A 22,949-nucleotide genomic window follows, 5' to 3' on the forward strand; every position below is an offset into this window, starting at 1 on the left:
TGCGGTTTCGTTCTGGTTCACTTAACGTTCGTGCTCGATGCGAGCGAGAAGAACTTTGCCTACTTGCCGCTTAAATTGGCCCCGATTCTCCTAAGGTTGGAGCTATATGCGGTGGTATGGTAACGATACGATCCGCAAACACACGCTCACACGCACAATGCCTCTACACCGTCCTCACCACGTACATACCTTTTCCTTTTTCCTTCTCTTCGGCAGTTGATTTGTGATTTTTCGCAGGCGCAGCTTATGAGTGGGGAGCCCGAATGCAGGCAGCCCGAGAGATAAAGAAGCCACCGCGTGTATGCCGAAGTCAAGGAAGGAAGGCTTATGTCCGGTAGGCGAAAGGTCTGACATTTATGACAAAGTTGACATGGCACGTCATCAAATTTCATTAATCATAGCTACTAGCGAGCCGCCGCCCCTGTGTGTGACTCCTGTCGCTTGGACGTGCTTGTGGCGTGGAAACGTAAACTATACCGTGGTTGGAACCGGTCCGACAGGGTTGATATCATTTTTGCAGCTGGTAGAGTGAGGATTGCTCAAGTAGCAGAAAATGGCAGTATCTTTTTCTTGGCAAAATATTTAGATACATCACCGTGGGGTTGGGTTTTGGGGAAAGTTTGCATTGATAAGTGATGAGCTTTTTCTTGTTATTCTCCTTCGTTTGCACCACAGCCTCGAAATGACTCGGACATAGAAGAACTGACTGCCATGTGAAATAGGTGTCTTCATCACACTGACCACCTGCCTTAAAACTGGTGGACTTTAAGATTGAAATTATATTAACCAGAACGAAATTTCTGTTAATTGTTGATACTTTGGATGTATAATTGACACATTTGTGTTCATAAGATAATTAAAAAAAATTAAAAAAAAATGCTTTTTAAATCGATTTGAATACTCTTAAACAAAACCTTATTCTTACCAACGCATTAGAAAATCAGGTTTCTCTTATTGTTTAATGTCTATCTGATGATTTTATTGATGATTGATATTTTGCGCCTAAAAATATGCAATGTATCTTGATGATTTAATTTTCAATTAAATACTTGAAATCGATCTAAACAATTATTTCTCGTCTTTAACCCAAACGGTACTTAACAAGAAATATGGATATAAACAATAAACAATATGCCGAAAAGAGTGATTTAAAATACATGAAGCAATTATTTTCCCTACCGTCAGCTATCATCATCAGAGAGCAGTACCGCTAACGGAATGCATTGCACGCAGCATCAATAACGTTTTTCGCCCATTTATGAGCCATCGTTTATAAGGTCGTGAAATGAAAACTCAAAATTGCTACACCACCACGCCATTCATTCAACAGCGTTTCAAGCAGTGCAATTTGTGAGGTTTTTCGGTTGCTTTAAAAATATGACCAAACAAATTGTCCCAATTCGGCGCGGTGATGATAGGGAGGAGGAGGAAGAGTTAAAAAGGAGGTAGAAGGGAGCGTGGTCCATACAAATAAATAAAATATGCTCACATCGAAAGCTATTTATGACCCAAACAACCCGAACGTTAACGTGTTTCTTCGTCGTACTCGATGCACAGTGATTGAATGTGAGGAATGTGGTTTCGGCTGATCGAACCGCATGTAGGCCGGGGTCGAAAGAGTATTATTTTGCAACTGACGACTGGCGACATTCGATGGTATGAGGCGGTGATTTTCCGTGATCCTGGTTTACCATGAAAACCTCATTTTTTGTTTATTTAAACAGTGGAGTCTGAATGGAGGAGGGAATATGCCGGGTCACATTCAAATCGATGGAGGTCGTTGGTAGCAAAATGAAACCAAACGAAATAAAAAAAAAAAACTGGAAAAACACTTCAGTCGACTCATTTTGATGGCCCATTTTGCGCTTTAAAAGAGGAAAATTTTACCCTGCCAAGTTGGGTTGGGTTGGGTGGGACCCGGGCTCATGCTCGCTCCAGTATCGTTATTCCGAGCGCATGAAGGCATCGTGGCAAGTGCTTACGTAAAAGGCGTGTACATCATAAATATTGATCCGTTCCCTTCGGTCGCTGGTCCCGGGCTGCCGAGGAGAATCTGCAACGCTGGCTAAAGGAGCAAACGAAGTACCAGACCGTCGCCAACCGCCCGTTTGCTGTGGGGTCGTTTGTCCCGTTTGCACAATTTCCCACTCTCCCCGGTGGCTCCAATAGGCGGCAAGTGGAACGATTATTTATATTAAAAGTTGGGACGCGTTCCAAAAGCAAAGCTCGAAGGTTAGACCGTACATGGGTTGGCCCCGTATCACGGCCGACTCGTCCGGAGTCGAGTCAGCTGAGCTATCCTGTGTGCACAGACATACGCTCACACACACACACACGGGCAGAGGGCGCATTAATCGGGTGATGATGTGATGCGCCTCCATTTGCTGTCAGAGAGCTTTGCTGCAGGCTTATTTGAGGCCCGAGGCTGCTGCAACCATCCTGCCGGCACTGTTTGCTGGTATTATTATCTCTCGCATGTATGTGTGTGTGTATGTGCATGCGTGTGCAGTGAGTGCTTTCGGGCTTGTTGGCACACGTACTCGTAACCTCTTCACCATGGCCATCCGGACGTATGACCTCGAATGCCGGAGGAAATCAGCCCGAGAGGGTCGGTGACGTGACTCCTAACCTTTGACCTTGGCTGTGCGTTGGTCGGGTTTCGGTTGCTTCCTCCGTATTTCTCTGGAGCGCATCCTTTCCGTGGTCCGTGGCATCGCAGCCACGATACTCTGGAAGCGCACATACGCATCACACTTTACCGACACACACACACTCACATTTCATCTTCACCCAGCTGTAGTTGGCACGACGCAAAGCGAAAAGCATTCCAGGGGATAAAAAATGTTGAGCAGAATATTCCGCATCGCAATGTATGATGAATGGACCGGGGTTTTTTGCTTGTTTGCATGAGCGTATTAGGATTCTTGTTGGGAGTTTTTTTTTGCGTCCTTTCCTTTTCTTTTCGATTTAATTAACACTCGGCTCCCTTGTTGGGAAGAACGTTTTCCAGCGGGATCATCATTGCATGAATAATGTATTGCACTGCGAACTGCACAGTTTGAAAGCTGTTCGGTTAAATATAGCACCTTATTCATCACATGCAGAAGATGTGCTGTAAAGAACGGTTAATTGAATTGCAGAAGCAAGGGGTAAAGGAAAACTGCTAAAACTGGGAAATATGTAATAAAATCTGACGTAGGAGGTTATGGTTCCGTGATTAGTATTTCGTTCAATTCTTTCTTAAAAAGTAAAACAAATTAAAAATTTATAAAGCATCATTTGGCATCGGCCCACGGTCAATCGGCAATTTTAAGGTGCCGGCATCACTTATTTCAATTTACTTATGGCTAAAACTTTATTTTGAACTTGTAATCGTCAACACATGTGGTGTTGACAATTCGGGGTCATGCCGCAATACTGAAATTATAAATAAATAAAGCTCTATTTTGCATAAAATCAGGCGTTGCATATCCTTTGTTTCGCGTACGCCACGGTCCACGTCGTCTTGACAGCGGAGCGGAGCGAATCCTTCCTTAAGCTGCGGACACAACTTTAATGTTGGAGTGTACTTAGAGGTAAATTGCATGAATTTTTTAGTATTTTTTATAATAAAAAAAGTCCTCATGTTGTCAATTGTTGTGTCAAATCTCATTTGAAAAATAAATCTAAGAATAAAGATTTAATCAAATTAGAACACACTGATGCTTTTTAAAACAAATGTAATTGATATGTTAAAAAAAACATTCAACTGCAAATATATTTAGTTGCTTAATTAATAAGACGTTTTCGGCTTAAGGACAATTTTTTAATTTTGAATGACAATAAACACAGAATTCAATGTATTATTTTTTGTTCAATTGTATACCCAAGAAGCATTGCATAAAAATAATTTAAACCATTGTTGGACAGCATTTTTGTATACTAGAGGAACTTGAGCCATCGATGTTATAATAAATGATCACTTATTCAGTTATTTTTAAGCTTCGACTATTAGCTGACGAAGTGGGTCCTAGCTAGAATCCTAAAATGGTCGGATAACGCTCTCTGATACGAATCTAGCGAAATCTAGAGATATTTAGAGAAAATATTAAAATAGTTAAACATGGGCTTAAAACAATTTTAAAAATCGATATTGGTATCCGTAAAATGCGTTAACGCAGTTCATGATTTAATTATCGATATAAATAGACGTCACTTGTCTGATATACAACAACAAAAAATCTCTATCGTCATTCCAGCGTATTGAGCGGAAAACCCGTTAGCTTTAGTGGTTCCCAGGGAAAAACATACAACGACCACATACGCTAGAGCAAAAAATCACCCACATAACGTGTGGACGTGTGGGAAATTACCTTCTTACGTACTATCGTTCTCTCTGCAAGATATCAAGTGCGAAGCACAACCTTACGCCTACGAAGCACCTGCAACCATCAACACAAGAACTCATCGCCTAGACCCGCACACACACGCACAAACACACACATACACACCCTACCCTCTCTTGATGCGGTACGAAATGAGCGGCAAAAAAGGGCACATTCCAAACCATCATTACTGTCGAAGATAATCATCATCGCATCATCGTCGTCGTCATCGTTACCGACACTGCACGGTTAAAGCACACTTCAAATATCAACAGACAGCAGGAGAAAGAGAGAGAGAGCTTGAGTGGGAGAAAAAATGGCAAAACAACACCGGCAACTGGCTGATGATGCAACACGGTGCATATGCTTCATAGGCCCACATGCCCAGCGCCATGCAAATGATGAGGCAGAACGAGGATCATCGAGCGCCTCGGTGATAAAGCGGTGAAGCACGTGAGATGCACTTCCCGAATCCATCCACCAGTTGAGTGGTTTTGTGATGGTTTTTCTGCCTCGTTCAGCTCTTGCGGTTGTTATCGTCCTTGCATCCGGCTCAAGTGGCACTGACGTTGGGGTTTTTTTCCACGTGTAGTCCAGTTTCCCCTGCCATGGTAGTAGATTGCGGCGAAGTGATTGAATTGTCTAGGCCTGGACCGAGAGAGAGAGCGAGAATTGCAGCCGGAAGTGAAGGGCAACCGAGACAGACCGAACCTAAAGAAAGTGGTGGAAAACGTTGTTTATCATATCCGTACCGGTTTTTTTGTTGCTGGCTCGTCCCCGATTTTCCCCGGTGCCGTTATGCCGTGTCTCACTTGAGCTGAGGTCACTGGAACGCCATTGAAGTGTGAGAGCTCAGCTCCGGTCCAGAGATGAGTTGTGAAATGGATAATCCCGAGCAAAATATTGACAAACGACCTGGGAAAGTGGCGTTTTTTTCCCGGCGTTCCTTTCCTTGCTATTCTGAAGGTATCCTCAAAACCTTGAGCTGCATCGTTTTCATCTCGCACGTGCCATGAATATTTTGCCCCATGAGTTGGAAGATGTTTTTCCTGACCTCGGACCGTCCTTTAAACGTATCCTTTGATGCATGCAAAAAAGCAGACATCAATTTAGCGCCTGAAAAGGGTAGATTTTGAGAGTAAGCTCGGTTCATTTTTTTACAAATGAAGTGTAAAAGAGATTCGTAAATTCAAACTCATTTTGTGGCCTCTTTAAACCGGGGGTTGGGCAAAACGAGATCTTCAAGGGAAAACACTATTAAGAGCTTGCTGCCATAAATCAACATTCGCTCCTCAACAAGTGAGTCAGCCTGAAGAGGGCTGCTTCCAAGATTCAAAATTTTACAACCGATTCTATGTTTTCCCCGAATGGCTCCACCAGGAAGCTATATTTAAGTACATACGCAATTACGATGAAACGGATTCCGAAGCGGTCCGTTCTCCAGATGTCGGAAAGTACTGAGCACCGAATTATCATTCTTCCTATTTTCGGCCCCACTTTACCGCCTCAACTCACCCTCAGGTCCGCCCGGTAAGCAAACGGTACCAGTACGCTGGAATTGAAAGCTAATAAAATGGGAATGTAAAAACCTATCCGCCATTCCATTTCCGGTGTTGAATGTTGGCAACGACTGGCTGCTTCAGGCCATGTACTGGAGACGGCCATGTACGTACGACGCTGTAGCAACAGCTGGGCTCCTTCACTGCTCGCGGCTATGGGTGGCTAATGAAAATTGGGTTCCGTTTTTAGAATCTGATTGAATTTTCTTCGACTGATTGTTGAACAATTTCCTGCCATGATTGACGTAACGTCACTTCACTCACGATTTTTGCTGCTCGTATCCACACACACACGCACGCACCCCCACATATCACAAACAGCATCTCTCGCTTTTCCGATTCTCGTTCTGACTCACTTCTTTTAAAAGGAAATAAATAAAACAAACAAAGCTCAAACGATTCATCTAGCTCAGGCCCATATCGAAGTGAGTGACAGGAAAAAGTCGTTATCACGAATCCGGGCAGCAACAAAAAAAAACCCCCGTGATGAGAGTCGGTATGCTAGGAAAAGCGATAGAAAGAATCGGGAAATAAAAAGAGTGGACTCTTTTATTGCATTTTCAACTCGATTGGATGATGAGCGAAAGCTGGCCGAGTGCGTGTTCTGGAACCTGCTGGAAAAACAATGCCAAACTCGTTGGAGGGGTTTGTACTTTTTGTGCTTTTCTTTTCGTAAAATGGTGGACTTGAACTAGGTGCCAGAGTTTTGTGGGGGCGCGAGAGTAATTTGATTTCACGCTACCATTAGTTAAAAATGTCTGCCATCGAAAGGCGTTTAGTGAGTGCGTGCCCTGTAGAGCTTAAAAGTGGCTTCGGTGTGTGTGTGTGTTTGTTCTCTTTGTTTGAGCGAGAATGAAACATCAATTGGTTTTGTACACACAAATTCAATGAAACGTTCTGGTTCGTGTTTCGAGGAACGTGGGACGTGCGCAAGTGATTAGGTAGAGGTGTAGCAGTGACGAAATTTTAAAAGCACAGGCTTACAAGAGTGATTGATTAGATTATTGGTAATGGAACAATTTCAGTAAAAGTAAATGATTTTAGCACGGTTTTACGCAAATTTGGATGGCTTTTTTTGTGTTGTTGGCAACTATGTCAAATTATTTGCATTGAATATGGACCGTTTCCGCTTTGAATCGTCAAAATTAAATTTTTTCCTTTACTAAAATTTTAGTATCCACAATATATTTAATCGTCTTTAAAATAAAATTTAAACCACGAGCAAACATTTAGGAATTTCATGCTTGTTTGTATGTAAAAAATGCAATATTTCGCTAAATAATGAGGGCAGCGTCCGAAAGTATGCAATTATGTACTTTTTACCACCTACGATAATTAATCAACATAAAATATTATTCCGAAGTTTGTATTATAAAATGTTAATATTTTAACAAATATTCAACCAAACAGACATGAAATAGTTGCAGATGAGAGTCGTTAACTTAACATGTAAACTAATATATTACAAACCTCTTTTTTTCAAATTCATTCATGTACTCTCGTTTCAATTTTTATTTCAAATAAGTAATTGTTTTAAGAATATATTATTTTACTTACATTGTCTGATCAGTGCAGAAATTTTACATTTTTTCATGCTTTAAAAAATCAAAAAATGATAAATTAAATTTTTCGAGTAAAGTTTCACTGAATTCTTGTCAGCACAATGATCTGCCAGATAATGCCGGCCCTCTTATGGCCTACTAGACTATTTATACCACGTATTGGCGTAGAAAGTCCTCACTACGGGGAGACTGCGGCCTGAAAGCGATTTAAATCTCGGTCTTTCCATGTGAAGATTGACGTCGCTAACGCCTTGGACACCAGATCACCCCAATTCTCATTATAGGTAGACGATAATATTTACTTATCAGAAATAAATTACGATAATACTCAATTTTTTTATTGTACTCATTTACACCACGAAGCCAAGCATTTTTGCTTTATTTTGAAGGAATGGTTCGGTTGGGATTTAATTGCTTAGCTGAATAAAAACGTCTGTATGCGCCAAAATGTATGCAATCAGCGGCACAATGAATTACACTGAATTATAATATAAGTATTGAATTATAATATTATAGTAGAAGCGCTAAATGAGAATAGAATAAACAGTAGCAACTGAACTTCCAGCGTGACAACACCCCTTCATCGAGAAATCGTATTCAGAGTCATTTACCTCTCTCAGGGCCACAAAGCTCTCGAAATGAGCTCCTGCCCTTTAACATAAATATTCAATCGTGATTATATGAGAAGACAAACGTCAGACAACCATGTTAAAGATTTTTGCCCTAAGAACCTCTTCAAATGCCTATGGATTGATTGTGTTGAGTGTAATGCCCCCGGCGTAGGCAATTATGCAAACAAAAACATAGGATTTCCGATGCAAGCTCGCACAACTGTTTCACCTATGTGGTTGATGCCCAACCCGACTGTTGTGATGATAATGACAGGTGTTACAAATTCTACAAATCAATGTGAAATGTATATGTTTAAACTTCAAAGTGAACTTGACCTGTTTAAACAAAACAATCCGATTTGAAATTGATACTGTAACATTGTCAAGTTATTATCTTCCATAAAAATCAGCCATCATTACTGATTCTAAATGTTCGAATGCTCTTATCAAAACCACTTTAGCGCCGCACGCAGTAAAATCATTTACGACCATTTGATCCTTTTCTGTCCCAAATCTCCACCTCAAAAAGTGGCATTACTACAATTGAAATGAGATCTCGAATGGGAAAATAATTTCCCTTCACACCACACAGACTGCATCCAGTTCGGCCGGTAAGCTTCGAATCCGAACCACCGTACGCGTCACTGAATAGCTCCTTAAATATCAATTACACATTCACGTAATGCGGTTTCCAGCCCCAAAGTCCCTCATGCCTTTGGCTTTGCTCCCACCGAATGTAGTAGTCAAAGCCGAAAATACTCACCGGAATGGTGCAAAGCGCCAGAATAAGTAAGTAAAAGCCACTCGAAATAAACCAGACACAACACGCCGGGTTGGATCCCCGGTCCTCGACTACACCACACAGTGAAAATACCAAAAAAGCGCACGTGTGGCTGTGTGCAAGTAGAAGTCACGGGACGGATTTTTGCTTAAAGACATTCCTTTACGCCACTTTCGGTCTCGAAAGCGATCCTCCCGAAACGCAACCGACACGTTTCGATCGTAAATTCTACCAAAGTTCCATACCCGGCGGATGGGTGCAAGAAACAAACGAAAAGAAGCTCAGCATTCACACCGAAAAGCTTCATCCCCCGTGTGGTGGTGGGTGTCTAGCCGAAAGCATAGCCTCGCGCATCAAACCGGACAGGAATCCGGTATTTTCCCAGGTGGCACAGACAGAGTTTGGTGTGGGAACGTGCCGAGAGCAAAAAAACTTTCACCTCCAGCTTCGGGACCAGAGATTCCTTGGGAGGACTCTTCTTCTTCGACACTTCGGAATTTGGTAAGCTCCTTCGTTCAGGGAATCGAAGGATCGGGGCCGGTTGGTGAAGCGGCAAAATCGATCCCGGTAACTTCCCGTTCGCTCAAACCGCTCCAATATATGGTTCGGTGGCTTCAAGGACACTTCAAAGGATGCAGGGTTGGAAAAAAGTTCGAACCGTAACTTCGAAGTAGGCTTAGCCAAGTTTACGGAACAAAGCTTCGCCGCACGGTGTAGTAGCCGAATCGGAGGAGGGTGCTCCAAATCGGGGCTCCATTTCGGGTGAAGCAAATCCACCCGCAAATCTAGCCAACCTTGATGCGATCGGAAGGTCCGGTTTGGGGTGAAAGGTTGGAAGCTCACTGCGTGGAGGAATATTCTGTTATTACATTGACATATTTACATTTTTTCGCTCCACTGAACTTTGGTCTGGTGAGTCGGGTCTTCTGTGTATGTGGGTTATCATGCATATATATATTTCCATGTCGGATCGGCCTAGTTTTGTGTTTACGTTCACCCTTATTGCGACCATTGGGCGCAAGGTCTCGGTATACATTAAACATTATGGTTTGAAACCGCGAGTTGAAACAAGGTTGAATTTATTGCATTACCATACCCCCGTGGGCAAAGAATTATGACGCCGAGCGCCTGGAAAGTCCTTCAAAACTGTTCAACAACGGCACAACACACACCGATACAACAAACGGCAATACAAAAAAAAAGCGGATCTCGATTTTTCCCTCCCTCGAGGGTGCCTTGAACGATGATGTTTTGCGAGCTTATAATGGAATCTTAGCCGAAGTGGTCCACTCCAGCTGTCAGTTCCATCGGTACGTGACCGGTTCCGGCGTTATCTTCCCGCCTTTGGCTGGTGGCCAAATTCAAGCTCACGCTTTCCCATTTATTTCGTGCAAGGGTGAGAAAATCACCTTCCCTCCTGCCATCTTCAGTTTTAGTTTCCTCCGTTGATGAAAAACTCGGAACTTGTCGTGTGGCGAAAAAAAAACTGAAGCAGAAACGATTATACTACCACCGACTGGCTTGGTTCTTCGTTGTGGCGAGAGTGGTCTCAGGACTGCTTCCTTTCGCGCGAGCGCACGCTTATGTCCTTGAGAAGAGGGAAGCGCAAAGTTTTCCAAAGCGTGGCGCGGGAAAGTTGTTGCCTGGGAAAATTAAATTTTCTGCCAGTTTGTGTCGCTCGGTGTTGCTATTGTTTGCCTGGAAAAGCCAGATCCGGCACCAGGGTGGTTGAGGTGTAGATTTCATCGGAAATTTTCGATCACATTTTTGATGGGAAAAGGCGGTGATGGTGTTGGTGAGACGGTTCCGGACGGCAAGATGGAAGTGATTAATTCGAGCGAGAAGACAGACCGCAGTTCAATTTATCAAGATAAGCAAAAACTTTGCGTTTAGCGATCGCGCTTTCGACGGTTTAGCGTTGAATTCTTCCGGTAAAGGTGGTGGGGAGGCTTCACGGATGCCTGCCGGTGATTTGAATGTCTTTACAATTTACGCAGGGGTAGCTTTAAATCATTTGAGTACCGCCACGAGAAACACGGTTGCGGTAAAGCCCCAATCTATTCGCTTCCAGACACTGTTAAAGTGATTGTTTTGCCGTTTTGGGGTGTGTGGGAAAGTTTTGCCCTCAACTGGCTGCTGGCAGCAAGGCCGCAAGAAGGTGAATTTTACGCATTTTCTATACCCAGTTTCTCATCGCGTCAGCAGGATGGTAGCGATAAGCAAAGTGCTTGCCCATTACTCACGATCTATTGAAATTACGATAAGAAGTCTCGCTATCTGTCTGGTGAAGCAGCTTTAATGGTTGAGTCTTTGGTACCGCGCGATTCAAATCAAATGGATGAATAAATTTAATTCCACCCGTCGAGCGTGGAACGGTCTTGGACATTTTCTATTTGCCCAAATCATTAAAGATACCCCATCTAAATAAGAAGCTCGCTCCCGGTCGGGTCTGGACGGCAAGTGTTTTCCGGGAAGACAATTATTAATCGGCAGCCAAAACCGAAACGAGGGCATATGATGGGACTCAATGTTTATTCTAAAGCAAACAAAACATCGCTTCCCTCCTGTTTTCTTGACGATCGGATCCAGCCGGAACGCCTGCCCAGTGGCGTTCGAACCGAGAAAAGCAGTAAATTATGATTTATGAACTAGGAATTTATTAGATAACTGTTTAATTATGGATGGAATGCTGGATCAGCAGCGGCAGCTCAGCGGGAGCTTTTCCCAGAACAGTGAAAGCTTTTTCTTATCGCATGGAACAGCGTTGTGCGTGTAATCCGTATTCGTGGAGTAGAATATTTATGAGATACTTTAGAGGTCCCCTTTCCCTATTCGGGATGATTGTCAGGAACGGTTCGCGTATGATTATTGCTGATTGGTACGTTAGATTAATTCACCGCTGATGATGATTGCAATTTATTTTTTACAATTTTAAATTCGCGAATTTGTATGTACATTTTATGATATATATTATTTTCGAAAGAAGAATTACTCTTTTCAATTCAAAAAAAGTAAAACGCCGAGATGTATGCAACATTATAAGAATTTGATTGCTTTCATTAGTAAGGCTGGTAATTTAACCTTATTTAATGCATCATTTTGTGTTGAACATATAGGAAAAATTATGTTTAAAAAAAAGAAAGCACTATAAACTATAAACCAAACAAATGAAAAAAGCTAGAGGCAATGGAGACGCCTGGTGTTTTAAATGTTTTTTTTTTCCATTCCTCGTTTACTTCGGCTTAGCTAGCATACGGCCAGTCCGTTTTATAAAAATAAAAACAAAATTCTAGGGCCTCAATTCTTAAAAAAATTAAAAATGTTTTTTTTTACAATTTATCAACACATTTTAAAAAAAATTAAAATAAATGCCCTCTTCTAGGTACATACATAAATAACTTTCTATTGCTAAATTATTCTGCACACGTTCCAAATTTCTCAAAACCTTTTTGTCATGAAAGTAGTAAGCCCAAAACCCCATTTAAAATAGTATCTAAAATTCTTGTAATTATTCAAAGTGTCCAAAAGATTGTTTTCCCTAGAAAACTTGTCGTCGAAACAACAATGATTTACTTTAAAGTCTAAATTGGTGCTGTGGACAATGTTTCTCATCAAAAGCTCAACAAGCCGTGCAAACAATTTATAAGCCGCACCGGCAACCTCGGTTGAGTGCTCAATCCGGCTTTAAAATTGCTTTCAGCGCGCGTTCCGTGTTTCGTGTTTCCTAGAAAGGAAGGACTTCTAAAAGGAGAAGGAGAAGACTTCTAAAATCCTACTCAATACTTGCTTTTCTTGCCAAGCATACGAAAGCTCGCCCGGCCGATCACAGTCCCCCCGGTACGAACAATCACGCAGCGGTTCGTACATTTTTAAATCCGTTCCCTAAAGCCAGAAACAGAGCGAGGAAACGCCGGCAGCGTCTCAACAAACAGCGCTCCGGCATGGTTCAGCGGTGTGGTGTGAAGGAATTAGAACTGAAAATTTAATAAACCAAGCGCATGATTACAGTGTAGAATGCCCAGTGTGACTGACCTACAGGGTTAGGTTATAAGCGAAGGAAATTTATTATTACACAAAAACCCCTACACCAATTTCAACTTCAATTCTAACCATCAAATTCGCACCGAATGGTTGATGGTGAGTTTCTGAGGAGTAGTGTTTTCGAGGCTGTATAAACCACTCCTTTTCTCGGCAACTTAAGGTGGAAGGGTGAGTCGGAGCTCTGGTTACCACAGAACGTCCAGCAATTTGGACACACAGTAGCAGCTGTGGTCGATGTTGGTTAATTGTGTTACAGCTCAATTACATACACCTCTGCCAACGGGCCCCACATTGAAGGGTTTTGGGGTGTGTAGTTGACCCCCGGCTGGTGCTCACAGTTAACGGTAACGCTTCAACATCTGGTTCTGCTGTGCCTGGAGGCCGTTTTCCAGCACCAGCACAGTAAAGCGTTATGGCGACGGACGAACCATTCGAAGCGAAAGAGAACGTCCCGCTTTTTGGGTTCCGCACAAATTTCAATCAAATTAAACAGATTTTTGCGAAAAACTCGTCCACCAGTCTAGGGCCAACTCGTAGCAATCCTCCCAGGCGGGGTGGGTTGGTGTTGGAGAACGAAAATTGAATTTAATTGAAATAGAAACTTCAACAGCACAACGGCATTCGGTGTCGGACTCTTGACGATCGCTTCGGGTGGTCCAGCAAAATTCGGAACGAAAAACTTTAACTGTGCAAATGCAAACGGTCCACCTCCGGTCAGAAGGTTGAGCTTTGAAGCAGCACATATCAGTCCCGGTGAGGCTTAACGAATGACTGAAATAAAAAAAAAACGAAATGCAAAATCAAACAGCATACAAAATTAAACAGAATCGATTATAGCCGTTTCGGGGTAAAGCATTACTGAAATCGTTTGTTATCGATAGGCAACATGAGCGTGGAAAGAAAAACACCCCAATCCGACACCCGTGTGTCGGAAGCATAACAGTTTCATGTGCGCATAATATCGTCAAAAAACACACACACAAACGCGCGCGCGTTGCCGATGCAGACCGGATAATCTGCAACTGCATTTCCGAGTATCAACTTCACTGGTGTGCGCCTGTGTGCCGATTTGTTGGTGTGATTTGTAAGCCAGACCGTACCGTATTAACGGGTGCGGCGAAATGTGCATCCGTTTAGGGGTTGTGAAACTGTCGTAATGAGCGCCTGGTTGGGCGGTAGGGGGAAATTCATTTTCCGATGCAACGATGCATTCGTAAGCGAGAATTGGATGAACCGCACCGAAGGATGCTATTTTGCCTCCGAAGCGAACGGAAAATATTTAACGATCGTTTCATTTCACACGTTCGCATCCATTTCCACATTTCCGGTGGGTCCGGCCCTTAATGCGTGTGTGTGTGTGTGTGTGCGAGAGATTGGAACTGTCGGCGTCCATTAGTGGTACGGATTTTAAAACATCCTTCGAAACGGAAGTAAGCACTACATGCGTTGAGCAGTGGCAATGAGAGTGTGTGTGTGTATGTATGCCTCTCCCATCGGTTGGAAGCGAAATGGACAGTTAGGTGTTCCTGGTGCTCCTTCGTGTGTTTTTACCACATCCATAGCCGCAGGGAGGCTGCTGGATTTCGATTCTTGCGAAGGGAAGAGAGAAACTTCCACCAAACTGCAGCCCGTAACAAGCGTACATTAAGGATGCAATGAAAACGCATCCCGAGGGGGAAATCGGTCGGCAGCGGTAAACCAGGTACCAACGTAAACCTTCACCGGAATGTACATCATCTTAAGTGCTTTTACACACTCCAAACAACAATGCTTTTGCCCGCCAGCGTTATGGAATGTGAATGGATAGAAGAGCGGGAAAATAAAACAAAGGACGAGATAAGATGCAATGCACGCAAATTGCACAGTGATGCGGGCGATAACAGGGGGGGCAAAAAACATGTAGGCAATTCTTTCGGCATCAGGCGAGTGGAAATAATAAAAGCCCCCCCGGTGCAGGGGATTTACCGGGAAGCAGTTAGCCGGCAAGAGGGAAAACCATTATCTGGTATTTGTTATCGTGTGGTTTGGATGGATAAAAAAATAAAACCCATCCAAACACACACACACACACACACACACACACACACACACACACACACACACACACACACACACACTTATAGAACGGCAAAAAAGCAGGTGGATTGTAGAACGGTTTTTTCATCTCGCTTTTACATCAGGCATATATTTGAATTTTAAATCTGCGCTTGCATGCTGCATGTTGGAGTTTGGATGAATATTCTATGGTCGGTAGTTGAAGACGTGAAGGAACAAAAAAAAAACAGATTTACATGAAGTATGACAGAGGATATCGCTGTTTTACAGAACTCGGTTTTTGTTACCTCGTTTCAGATGTTAACGAACTTTCGGTGTGTTTTAAACAGTTTGGAAGTTAGTTTAATTGACATCTAAATCGAATTTGCCACAACAGCTTGAGCTCGACTGCTTGCATTGCAAGTGACGTTGCATACATCTAGGTGGTTTTTCATAGATGGATTGACTTTAATTAAAAATGGGGTGATTTGCTAACATTTGAACAATATGTATCAAATGCTCATCAAATAGTCGTTAATAACTTCACTTCTCTCAGGTTCAGCCAGCCAACACTTACAAAAGCATAGAAGTTGAGATACGTCTTCAGCACTACAACTTCGTGGGATATTGGCCTGCCATCTCTGGCTTGCCGTGATTTACCCATAGCAAGGTATTATAATCCCAGAACTCTCCTCTCAGACAAGGATTTTGTTTTAAGCTGAAAAATAAAACTGAGCCTCTTTCGAACAAAAAATGCTCGCAAGGATTTTTTTTTCTCCGTATGTGTGGAAGGACAATGAAGAGCTCAAAGAACTTTACGATGATCTTATCGTCTCCGGTAGGCTGGTCATGTCATGAGTATGGCACCGGACGACTCAATCTGTAAAGTTATTTTAGATTAACCGTATGAACAGAGGAAAAATGTACCTTTTGAGGGAGAATTTATTTCCGTATATTATGGTGAAATAGTCAAACATTTTCTAATTTATATTTTATTAGCTGATCACGTTGAATGATTTTTTCATTTTTTTTAAAGGAATACCTTGGCTGCTTATTGCAATTTGGAGTTCAGAGATAAAGAACGATCTGATATGTGATAAAAATTTGAGAATAAAGACTTAGAGGCATGGCTCAAAGAAGACTAAGGTGCTCACAAGAACACTGAAGGCACTCGAACAGACTCCCAGTTCTAAAGAACCACCCCACTAACCTGATAGTCTGGACGAGTCATCTAATGCCGTCGTTTTGAAGTCCTACAAAGCCTTTTCCAATATTTTACCGTCTTTCTTCTTTCTTGCCCCATTCCGACGCTTATCCATTCTTGCTCATCTGTTTTGTTTTGATTGATTAGAGTGCAAATGTATCAGTGGTAATCAGAGCAACAAGCTCGGAAGTAAGTGTTGTCGGTGTACTCTGAGCCAATTTTGTAGATCAAAAGCGTTTTTTTTCTCATGATCGAACACAATATAGAGACAATCCTAGCAAAGTTACAAACAATCGTACCCCCATAAATTCAACATCCGGTCATTGCACCATCCTCTAACTGCATTACCTTACGTTTGATGTAAGAACACTAAACGGTAATTGAATTGCATATTGTCAGGCGCATTCACATAACATATGTTGTGAGAGCCATCGAGATGAGTAATATACTTGACCCGGTTAGTAATACACTTAACCTAGGGAGTAACGGGTCTTTAATAAGTGTAATGTAAAACCAAATTAAATTACAGGATGAAGCTACAGGAACATCATGAGCAGTGGACGTATTTTATACCTCATTCGAAGAGAAAGCGATTATTCTAGGGCGAACTAGTGCCATTTATAGTTTCCTACAATCGGGGGAAAATAAAACGAAAGGGAAAAATATCGGCCATTGTCGAACTGTCATTAAATATTTAAAATTAATAAAAAGGGCAAAAAGGAAATAATTATCTTTTCCATCAATCATCTATTAATTATACGATACTAAAATGAATACAGTCGTTTTTAAAATACGAAACGAATAACGCCTTAATTGCGCTTCTGGTCAGTTAACTTTAGGGCATTCTCTAGGCTCAATCAAGAATCCATACTTTATGTGTTTAATCACTTGACAATGTAACAAATTAACCTTTCGGCTTTTCCGTATTCAATCGTACAGCGCTACAGCTGTGTTTTTCACAAACAGTTGAACACTTAACTTAAAAAAACAGTTGGTAACAACAGATTTTAACCTGTAACGTCGCCATTGTTTAACAGAAAGCTTTCTGAAATGGGCTCAGGGTTTTTTTTTGCGTACCACAAACTGAAACTCGGACTGTTGTTTGCTGTCAGATGTGGGACAAAATATGATTATGTTTTTTGGTCTCTGTCCCCACCCACCTTCCTACACCACTCGCCTGTCCACCAATTTCTGGCGAGTGTCGCGTAAAACGAGTCCCAGCGGGCTGCTCACCGATCTGATGTGGGTATGGTTTTTGGTGTAACGAGTTTCACAGCTGGAGTCACACCGGGCAGCGAATCCTGGGCCGGGGAAACCAGCTGGTGTCCTACATGTATGTTACTGCGTTGTTTTTCTTGTTATCTTCCTCTTTTTTGTTGAACGCCATGCCCAACACGGTTGTGAGCAATTTTTTTCAAGAAGCTTGTTAAAAATGTGTCAATACCATGCGCTTCACACGCTTTAAGGGTGTGTTGTTTCATTTTCATCTCTCCCTTTTTTTTGGAGCCCTCATTCATTGTAGCTTCACAGGCCCACTTCAATTCAATTATGAGTCCACAAGTAATGTACGCTACATGTGCTACACGTTAGTGCGGATAATGCGCTTTATCAGAAAAAGAAATAATGTATCACAAATGTCCCTCAACAACGAACGCCAAGGTTCTTCGGAAGTAGGTTCAGTTTTCAATTTCATGGATTAATTTCGCAAAGAAAACAAGCCCCAGCTGCTCCCAACCTTCCAAGGCTCCATTCCGTCCTTTCTGCACAAGAGTGCCGGAAACCAATCTGTGTTCGCCCTGATTTGTACCTAATCTGCTGTAACAATAGCCATGCGTGCTGTGGAACGAACTCCGGGCTGGGACGTTGTGGACGGTTTAAATAAACGGAGAATCGTTTTCGATCGTTTTCGATATTGGGATATCCTGCCAGAATCCGTTGCAGAGATATACCTAGCGGGGAGCGTTTTTTTTTTTTGCTGTTGCGGTTTTGTGTGTGTATGTGCTTAGAAATGTGTTATCCCGGTTCTAAAATACGACAGTACAGCAGGATTGGACAAAACTTGCTGGCGGCTATCATACGACCACTCGACGCGCGCTTCACGAAAACGGAAAACCCACATCTGCCACAACCAAATACGTTCATGCTTTCAACTCTCGCCCCATTAGCCTTAAAGCTCCCATACCATCCCACTTTTGTTCTCCTCCAATAATATCTACTCAAAAATGGTTTCGAAACAATGAAAGAAGCTGAAACCTGGGGATGCTTCGAGCTGCGTTGAGTTTTTTATTGTTTTTCTTATTGGTTTTAATAATGGAAGCGTCTGTTTTTCTTTTTGTTTGAAGTTATCTTAAGTGAAATGAAGGTCAATAGCGGATGGTTTCAAGGGTTTTTTTCTCTTTGCTTTTGCTCTTTTTTCTTCAAATTCTCAGTAACTAAAACTGGAACAGAGAAATACACGATTAGAAAGAAAGAAAGACAAAACGAAGAGCTCGCGCCGAGAAAAATGTATCCCATACTCTCCTGTGCGCTGGAATCGAAATTTTCCAAAATTGAATCTAACCTTAAAAACCGGAAAGAACCCTCCTCACGCGCCTTAAGCCACTTAGGGCTATCTGGCAGGACTTACCTTTCTTTGGGTGTTTTCACTTGTTTTTTGCTCCAATTGTTTAGCTTGTTTTGGGTGACCTTTTGCGTTTATTTTCCCATGAGCTGGCGGGGCCAGATGTTGAAGATGCTCCTCGTTCAGAATGAGCCCGAACTGTGTGCGTACTGTTATCCGCACACTGAGTGGTCTCTTAGCACAGGCGCACTATACACATGCACACATACACGCACTCACACACGTAGATTGGGTTTCCGCTACTTTCCTTACACACACGCAGATTGGGTTTCCGGAGGCTTTTTTCCGATGGGACAGCGGAACGTAAATTCCGACTTTACTTCCTGCGGCGTTACGAAGGTGGGCTAAACAATCAAAAGTGGTCCATTTTAATTCTGACCACCACCACCGTCGTTTACGACCAGTGTGTTGATGTTTTTTTTTTCTCGCTCTTGCTATTCACTACTACTCGAAACCTTTGATCTAGCAACTTTTTGCTGTTTTCGTGCTCCTCTGGGGAGTCGCGGATATTATACGGGAACAGGGAAAATTGACAGTCTTTATAAACGTTTCTCCTAGGCTGGAATTTGTTGTGAGGACACTAAAGTGTAGATTGGCTCTGGGAAACTATCCATTTTCTTGCTTTCTCCTTCTCGAATACCGTTGCGATCACTCGTCGGCTTCTAAACGCTTGAAAGAGGATAAAAACAAACAAAAGATAGAAAAGGGTTCACACACATTACGACACGAGGCGAGCCTGTTGACCTCCGCAACACCACACACAAAATATGAACACGCAGACACGCATCGACGCTCTTAAACACTCGAAGCAGGGAGTGTAAACACTGACAGCGTCAAAGATTGCTGTGATCCTTCGTACCCCGAGCACACGGAAAGTAATATTTTTTCGCCCTCTTGTTTGTTGTTGTTGTTTTGTGCCGTACGCCATTCGTCCTTGGGTGGGTTTCCTGCTTTTCGCAAACTATATTTTCGTACCTCGTTTTATTATTTTCCCGTAGCTGAACCGGTACGTGAGAAAATTTTCTCCACACCTTTCCACACCTACCTACACACACAAGTCCACCTCACATGGGAATTTGTGTCTAGCTTTTTTCTTCCATCCGTAATGGCTTTCCATTTATCACTCGGACGACTAACAGCCCACATTGGTTGGCAAGCCCAACGTGGTATAGAGAGAGAGAGAGAGCGAATGAGATCCAGCAGAGGTTCAGCATCAGGAAACCCGTAAAGGTGACTAGCTTAAGACAGACACGCATACAGTAGCGCTTCCAGCGCGAAGAAAGCAAACGTGCCGGAAAAGGACAATACAGCAAAATTACACTCACCCCAGCAGGTGCTTTTGATTGTGAATTTTAGTTTTATTTTTCTCTCTGTCTCGTTCGCGCGCTCTCCCTCATCCTCAAGCTTCCCATTTATCTTCTTTTTTTTTCGATTATCGTTCAAGCTTCCTTCCCGGATGGTGTCCTTCGAGGTCGGATATGAGATGCCCGCCGGTGACATAAGAGAGGAGCGAAAAACTCCTTCGCTGTTGCTACTTCGTTGACCTTTAACCTTTTGATGCTGGGCGTTTGCTATCGGACATGGTGCCTTTTACGCTTTGGGTTAAATTAAAGCCACACCACCAAGGCGATCGCCACGTTTTTAGAACGAAAAAAGGGAAAACAAAAATAGAAATTCTGTGCACAGCACATCGAGCATCTGCTGGCATCGAGTTACAGTCAGTTAATCTTTAAACACCTCATCACACGGCTCACAGGGTGGTGGATGCTGTATCAAGTATCCTTCGAATGGCGTTATGGCGATATAAGCGATACCTTTCGATATTGGCCACCTCAGTACGCTGTGCTGAAGACGAGGAATCTGTGGTCTCCTCAAACAGATTTGGCGACTGGTGAGATGGATCAGCAGTGAGGGAGCCGGGCTTCTTTTACCGTAGCAACGCATTTGAAGTACACTTAATCACGCGTTTAAAGCTCATGGTTGAATGCTTCAAAGAATTCATGGAAGAAAGTGAACGGTAGTACGATTTTAAGGGGGAACTTTCGGCTTCCATTTCTTTGTAAAATGCCTGAATTGCATTTCTTGTCTTTTGTTTTGAATAGACTTCGGGTTAACGCGTCAAAGAAGAATGAATGTTTTCCGCTGAATTCCTAAAGTGTCTATCAAAGCGCTAAACAAGCTTTAGTGTTATGAGCTTTTCCCTCATGAAATGAATCATAACTGCAGTTTCTTAAGAAAGTACACCAGAAATGAAAATTTCAGTATTTTTCAAAACTGGAAAATTTTTCTAACGAAAACTTCTGGTTAAGAAAATCTCTTTGACAAAAAAAGAATCACAGGAGAAAGAACTAAGAAGAAACAAAAATACAACAAAAAGTGCAAAAAGCTTAAGACAGGAAGTCAAAACGAAAGTGCCAAAGAAAAACACAGGCAACAACAACAAAAAAATCCCAGCTTTTTCCACCCAACAAAACTTTGATTGCATTGCAAAATTTTGCTTAAAAATACGGGAATCACGTTCATTTGGCTGAGTCGCATTTTTTTGCTTCCATTTGTATGCTTTTTTCTTGCTCTAGACTTAAGCTGAAAATAAAATCATCGAATGTAGAGGGGAGGGGGCTGAAAAGTTCTGTAGCCGTGAGAAGGAGGCGTGAACCCGGAACTGGGAAAACGGAACCATCCCACAACCGGAAGCCGTCTGGGGTGGGACGGTTCGGATCACTCTTCACGCTCATCATCATCATCCTCCAACGGACACGACAGTCCAGTTGCTGGCAGTCTCGAGAGTAATTGGATTTATCCACTTTTCCGATGCGGTTGCTGAGTGATAATGATGAGAGGATTTGTTGTTTTCCTTTTTTTTGCTGTTCCACCTCCTGTTTTCGCTGGCGTTGTGCTTGGTACTACACTTTTATCCAAAACGAATGCATGCGAAACCCCGGAAAAGTTTGACCACGCGAACACGTTGCGAACTTTCCGGAAGCCACAAACACGACCGACGACTCACCAGGCCCATCGCCCATTGTAACAGGCGTTGATCAGTGATTTAATTATCACACGCATTTGGGACTTTTGTCCCAGGTTTTGGGCATCAAATTCTCACACTACATCCCCACGTGCACGACAGACACGATACACAGCGAGCACGCTTCAGAAAAGGCACACCCAGTACGCGACACGCACAAAGACACACCATTTGACACACATGCACATCTTCGAAATCGTAAATTTATCTTCCGCGGGGATGCAAGCTCGCCCTTTTTCTTGGCCACCTTCACTAACCTTTAATGCTTCGCCATCCAAAACACCCGTTAAGATTCGATCGCGTAGGAGTGTAAAAACAAGGGCAAAGATTAACCACGACACCACCGTTCGAATGACGCACCACCAGGAATTGATCGCTTGTGCGGAAGCAAAACGCACTCCGGAAAAGGTGCGTACCACCGTACGGTTTAATGGGCGCAACACCACGGGTAAACACGAGTTGGCGTGTAGATTCCGTACCGAAACGGGTCGATTCTCGTTGGCTACTGAGAAGCGGTGGCACCGGTCGCGCTAGTCCTACGGTCGATCGGTCGGGAAGAAGGAAAACCCCACCCAAACCCAGCCTCCCCCCAATCATGATGGCCTTCGTTCGTTCGGTTGCGCAACCATTTGTCGTGCCAAACACCCGAACACCCGGGTGTAGAAAATGCGATGCTCAACGGCCGAACACCGTTCGGGAGAGTTGACAGAGAGCGGATGGGTTCGGTCTCTAACAAGAGCAGCGTAAAAGCAGAACGTCAGTAGAGACCGGGAACGCTCGAGCATGAATACCGAGCAGATAGATGAGCGCGAGCGGGAGCTTTTAATGGAAGAGGGTAAGATAACCGTTTAAAGCGCTGAGTATCCTTCTCTCATCTCGCTCAATCAAAAGCGAACGCTCGAGGGATGCTGTGAGCGAATCCGTTTGCGAGGTACGTAAAGAGAAGCCTTTGCTCTCGGCGACTCAAATTTCCATCTTCCACTGCATGCTCTCACAAACTGTGTTGCGAAGCGCACTCAATGCCTTGTGGGGTGGTGTAGTAGTTAGCCTCCTTCGTGTTACTTCGTTACTTGGAGCGGGACACCCTCTGGGACACTTGGGTGGACTTTAAATTGAGGTAGGCAAAGGCAGACGACTAGTCCCAAGGA

At 43.0% G+C, this 22,949-nt stretch overlaps 1 protein-coding gene across 5 annotated transcripts in view; it reads right to left on the reverse strand.

Moving 5' to 3' along the window:
- The window catches only part of LOC118512546 (uncharacterized protein DDB_G0271670-like), a 42,955-nt gene extending 20,639 nt beyond the window's left edge, over positions 1-22,316 (reverse strand). Inside the window, exons 1-2 of one of the 5 annotated variants that reach the window (XM_036057123.1) lie at positions 22,162-22,316; positions 18,783-19,445 (exon numbers count right to left, since the gene is read on the reverse strand). The gene's annotated coding sequence lies outside the window, so the exon portion shown is untranslated. Of the gene's footprint in view, positions 1-18,782; positions 19,446-22,058 lie in introns of all 5 variants that reach the window. The other 4 variants (XM_036057122.1, XM_036057121.1, XM_036057124.1 and 1 more) reach the window with 4 other exon arrangements.
- Between the last annotated feature and the right edge of the window lie 633 nt (positions 22,317-22,949).

The sequence above is a fragment of the Anopheles stephensi genome, chromosome 3, assembly GCF_013141755.1.
Source record: "Anopheles stephensi strain Indian chromosome 3, UCI_ANSTEP_V1.0, whole genome shotgun sequence".
NCBI classification, from domain to species: domain Eukaryota; kingdom Metazoa; phylum Arthropoda; class Insecta; order Diptera; family Culicidae; genus Anopheles; species Anopheles stephensi.